The sequence below is a fragment of the Myxine glutinosa genome, chromosome 1 (genome assembly GCF_964187855.1).
Source record: "Myxine glutinosa chromosome 1, kmMyxGlut1.1, whole genome shotgun sequence".
NCBI classification, from domain to species: domain Eukaryota; kingdom Metazoa; phylum Chordata; class Myxini; order Myxiniformes; family Myxinidae; genus Myxine; species Myxine glutinosa.
In genome coordinates, this window is record NC_136261.1 from 180,643,067 (window position 1) to 180,649,066 (window position 6,000).

General features: G+C 28.4%; 1 non-coding gene across 1 annotated transcript; it reads left to right on the forward strand.

Moving 5' to 3' along the window:
- The first annotated feature begins 1,613 nt into the window (after positions 1–1,613).
- On the forward strand, positions 1,614–1,807 carry LOC137419653 (U2 spliceosomal RNA). The gene has a single exon (XR_010982961.2). It is a non-coding gene; the product is annotated as a U2 spliceosomal RNA (small nuclear RNA).
- Positions 1,808–6,000: the final 4,193 nt, after the last annotated feature.

Genomic DNA, 6,000 nt, shown 5'->3' on the forward strand with positions numbered 1-6,000 from the left:
CAGGATTTACTAAATGAAAGGATTTACTAAATGAAAGGATTTACTAAATGAAAGGTTTTACTCAATGAAACGATTTACTAAATGAAAGGTTTTACTAAATGAAACGATTTACTCAATGAAAGGATTTACTAAATGAAAGGGTTTAATAAATGAAAGAATTTACTTCATGAAAAGATTTACTAAATGAAACGATTTACGAAATGAAAGGATTTACTGAATGAAAAGATTTACTAAATGAAAGGTTTTACTAAATGAAACGATTTACTAAATGAAACGATTTACGAAATGAAAGGATTTACTAAATGAAACGATTTACTAAATAAAAGAATTTACTAAATGAAACGATTTACTAAATGAAACGATTTACTAAATGAAACGATTTACTAATTGAAAGGATTTCCTAAATGAAAGGTCATTTATTGCAAATGAAAGATCTAAATTTTCTAATAATATGTAATGGTGTAATGATGTAAAGGTCTAACAAGGTGTAAAGGTCAAAAAGGTGTGGTCTAAAAATGTGTACGGTAATGATCTAAATTATCTAAAAAGGTGTAAATTGTCTGAAGGGCAAAGGTCTGAAGGAGGTATAAATGTGTAAAGGTCTGAAAAAGATGTTAATCTGTAAAGGTCTGAAAAAGGTGTAAATGGCTGAAAAGGTGTATGGATCTGAAAAGAGGTAAATGTGTAAGGTCTGAAAAGGGTGTAAATGGCTGAAAAGGTGTACGAATCTGAAAAGAGGTAAATGTGTAAAGGTCTGAAAAGGGTGTAAATGTCTGAAAAGGTGTGTGGGTCTGAAAAGGTGTATGGGTCTGAAAAAGGTGCAAAGGTCTGAAAAGGTGTATGGGTCTGAAATGGTGTGAATGTGTGAAGGTCTGAAAAGGGTGTAAAGGTCTAAAGAGGTCTGAGGGGTCTTAAAAGGGGTCTTAGAAAGGGTGTAAGGGGTCTGAATCGGTCTAGAGAGGAAAAGGGTAAGTTCCAATCGTACAATAATAGACGTACTCATGTCAAACAGTATGTAATTAATAGACATACTTACTGTAAAGTAGATGGCGACTTAACCAGACATCAGCTGTTCAATACCACGTGATTCAGTGACTTTGGTGGATTAATCGATGCTTATACACCGCTTTCTCTTTCAGAATTTCTGATTGGCAGAACGCGCCTGTGTTCGCATGAAACCACGTGGTTTTATCCCAGTAAAATGATAATAAACTCCCATCCAGATTAGGATTCCCCCAATGTGCTATTGACAATGTGTAAACAACCCGGTTTCTGATGTCCAATTCCATTGGAATGTCGATCCAGAGACGAGAATGCCGCGTTTTTACACCTGGCGCGGCTCTGACTTCCCGAGGAAATCACGTGATGTTACAGCTCTCGCTCCCTCTTCCTGTTGTTCTTCATCCACTAAATCCTATATTTCTCCTAACATAAACAACATGAATATATCACATCGGAATTGTTTAATAGCAGAATATGGACGGAGGCTCGGAGCTGCAATGGAGGCGCCGAACGGGAGGACATTTCGAGGGAATTTGGATTTTCCTGAATCGGCGCCGCTGAATAATAAAGGTGATCCTCATGGAAAAGGATTTTTGAATTATTTTTTAGTTATCGCTTCTCGGCCTTTTGGCTCAGATCAAGTGTAGTATCTGTTCTTATTAGTTTAATAGCTGATATGTCCTGCAATGCGGGACTCGTCTATTAAATGGATTTTTGGTATCGGGAGTTGGATTTTAGGGGCTTGCTCCGTCCGCTCCACGTATCGACCCGGTATTGCAGTACCTCCGGGAATGGTGCACCCCCTTGGGGAAAATTGAAACAAAGAAAAGATACTGATGAAATGGAAAGTGTTTGTTGAAGTCTTTGTTTGTAATTAGCCTGCCCACAAGGAGCGAAAACTCAGTTAAGCATTCAGGTGCGTATGCAATACATGTCTGCATTTTAAAAATCATTTTCTCTGCAACCGTTGGCCCGATTGGCGCGAAATGTTACCATCGGAGTAACTCAGCTTGTATAATAAAAAAATGAAAAATATTTTTTATTACGTCACAGGTCACGTGGTACAGGTGCCATCTTTGAAAAATCGAAAAAAGCTACATCTGTATCTCTGAAACCGCTCCATGGAATACATGGCTCATTGTCAAGTACTCTACGAGGGGAATAAGATATGTTAAGGATGATGCTATCGTTACCTTAATTATGACGTCATTTAAATGAAAGGTTTTATTAGATGAAACGATTTACGAAATGAAAGGATTTACTAAATGAAAGGATTTACTAAATGAAAGGTTTTACTAAATGAAGCGATTTACAAAATGAAAGGTTTTACTAAATGAAACGATTTACTAAATGAAAGGTTTTACTAAATGAAACGATTTACTGAATGAAAGGATTTACTAAATGAAAGGATTTACTAAATGAAAGGTTTTACTCAATGAAAGGATTTACTAAATGAAAGGATTTACTAAATGAAAGGATTTACTAAATGAAATGATTTTCTAAATGAAAGGTTTTACTAAATGAAAGGATTTACTAAATGAAAGGATTTACTAAATGAAAGGTTTTACTAAATGAAACAATTTACGAAATGAAAGGTTTTACTAAATGAAACGATTTACTAAATGAAAGGATTTACTAAATGAAAGGATTTACTAAATGAAAGGATTTACTGGATGAAACGATTTACTAAATGAAAGAATTTACTAAATGAAAAGATTTACTAAATGAAACGATAAACTAAATGAAACGATTTACTAAATGAAAGGATTTAATAAATGAAAGAATTTACGAAATGAAAAGATTTACTAAATGAAAGGATTTACGAAATGAAAGGATTTACTAAATGAAAGGATTTACTAAATGAAAGGATTTACGAAATGAAAGGATTTACTAAATGAAAGGTTTTACTAAATGAAACGATTTACTAAATTAAAGGATTTACTAAATGAAACGATTTACTAAATTAAAGGATTTACTAAATGAAAGGTTTTACTAAATGAAAGGATTTACTAAATGAAATGATTTTCTAAATGAAAGGTTTTACGAAATGAAAGGATTTACTAAATGGCAGGATTTACTAAATGAAAGGATTTACTAAATGAAAGGATTTACTAAATGAAAGGATTTACTAAATGAAAGGATTGACTAAATTAAAGGTTTTACTAAATGAAACGATTTACTAAATGAAAGGTTTTACTAAATGAAACAATTTACTAAATGAAAGGTTTTACTAAATGAAAGGATTTACTAAATGAAAGGATTGACTAAATTAAAGGATTTACTAAATGAAACGATTTACTAAATGAAAGGTTTTACTAAATGAAACAATTTACTAAATGAAAGGTTTTACTAAATGAAACGATTTACTAAATGAAAGGATTTACTAAATGAAAGGATTTACTCGATGAAACGATTTACTAAATGAAAGAATTTACTAAATGAAAGGATTTAATAAATGAAAGAATTTACTAAATGAAAGGATTTACTAAATGAAAGGATTTACTAAATGAAAGGATTTACTAAATGAAAGGATTTACCAAATTAAAGGTTTTACGAAATGAAACGATTTACTAAATTAAAATATTTACTAAATGAAACGATTTACTCAATGAAAGGATTTACTAAATGAAACGATTTACTAAATCAAAAGATTTTCTAAATGAAAGGATTTACTAAATGAAAGGATTTACGAGATGAAACGATTTACTAAATGAAAGAATTTACTAAATGAAAGGATTTACTAAATGAAAGGATTTACTAAATGAAAGGATTTACTAAATGAAAGGTTTTACTAAATGAAACGATTTACTAAATTAAAGGATTTACTAAATGAAACGATTTACTAAATTAAAGGATTTACTAAATGAAAGGTTTTACTAAATGAAAGGATTTACTAAATGAAAGGATTTACTAAATGAAATGATTTTCTAAATGAAAGGTTTTACGAAATGAAAGGATTTACTAAATGGCAGGATTTACTAAATGAAAGGATTTACTAAATGAAAGGATTTACTAAATGAAAGGATTTACTAAATGAAAGGATTGACTAAATTAAAGGTTTTACTAAATGAAACGATTTACTAAATTAAAGGATTTACTAAATGAAACGATTTACTAAATGAAAGGTTTTACTAAATGAAACAATTTACTAAATGAAAGGTTTTACTAAATGAAACGATTTACTAAATGAAAGGATTTACTAAATGAAAGGATTTACTAGATGAAACGATTTACTAAATGAAAGAATTTACAAAATGAAAGGATTTAATAAATGAAAGAATTTACTAAATGAAAGGATTTACTAAATGAAAGGATTTACTAAATGAAAGGATTTACTAAATGAAAGGATTTACCAAATTAAAGGTTTTACGAAATGAAACGATTTACTAAATTAAAATATTTACTAAATGAAACGATTTACTCAATGAAAGGATTTACTAAATGAAACGATTTACTAAATCAAAAGATTTTCTAAATGAAAGCATTTACTAAATGAAAGGATTTACGAGATGAAACGATTTACTAAATGAAAGAATTTACTAAATGAAAAGATTTACGAAATGAAACGATTTACTAAATGAAAGGATTTACTAAATGAAAGGATTTAATAAATGAAAGAATTTACTAAATGAAAAGATTTACTAAATGAAACGATTTACTAAATGAAAGGATTTACTAAATGAAAAGATTTACTAAATGAAAGGATTTACTAAATGAAAGGATTTACTAAATGAAAGGTTTTACTAAATGAAAGGATTTACTAAATGAAATGATTTTCCAAATGAAAGGATTTACTAAATGAAAGGATTTACTAAATGGCAGGATTTACTAAATGAAAGGATTTACTAAATGAAAGGATTTACTAAATGAAAGGTTTTACTCAATGAAACGATTTACTAAATGAAAGGTTTTACTAAATGAAACGATTTACTAAATGAAAGGATTTACTAAATGAAAGGGTTTAATAAATGAAAGAATTTACTTCATGAAAAGATTTACTAAATGAAACGATTTACGAAATGAAAGGATTTACTGAATGAAAAGATTTACTAAATGAAAGGTTTTACTAAATGAAACGATTTACTAAATGAAAGGTTTTACGAAATGAAAGGATTTAATAAATGAAAGAATTTACGAAATGAAAGAATTTACTAAATGAAAGGTTTTACTCAATGAAACGATTAACTAAATGAAAGGTTTTACTAAATGAAACGATTTACGAAATGAAAGGATTTACTGAATGAAAAGATTTACTAAATGAAACGATTTAGTAAATGAAAGGATTTACTAAATGAAAGGATTTACTAAATGGAAGGATTTACTAAATGAAAGGATTTACTAAATGAAAGGATTTACTAGATGAAACGATTTACTAAATGAAAGGATTTACTAAATGAAATGCTTTTCTAAATGAAAGGATTTACTAAATTAAAGGTTTTACTAAATGAAACGATTTACTAAATTAAAAGATTTACTAAATTAAATGATTTACTAAATGAAATGATTTACTAAATGAAAGGATTTACTAAATGAAAGGTTTTACTAAATGAAAGGATTTACTAAATGAAAGGATTTACTAAATGAAAGGATTTACTAAATGAAATGATTTTCTAAATGAAAGGATTTACTAAATGAAAGGATTTACTAAATGAAAGGATTTACTAAATTTAAGGTTTTACTAAATGAAACGATTTACTAAATGAAAGGATTTACTAAATGAAAGGTTTTACTAAATGAAACAATTTACTAAATGAAAGGTTTTACTAAATGAAACGATTTACTAAATGAAAGGATTTACTAAATGAAAGGATTTACGAGATGAAACGATTGACTAAATGAAATAATTTACTAAATGGAAATATTTACTAAATGAAACGATAAACTAAATGAAAGGATTTACTAAATTAAAGGATTTAATAAATGAAAGAATTTACTAAATGAAAGGATTTACTGAATGAAAGGATTTACTAAATTAAAGGTTTTACTAAATGAAACGAT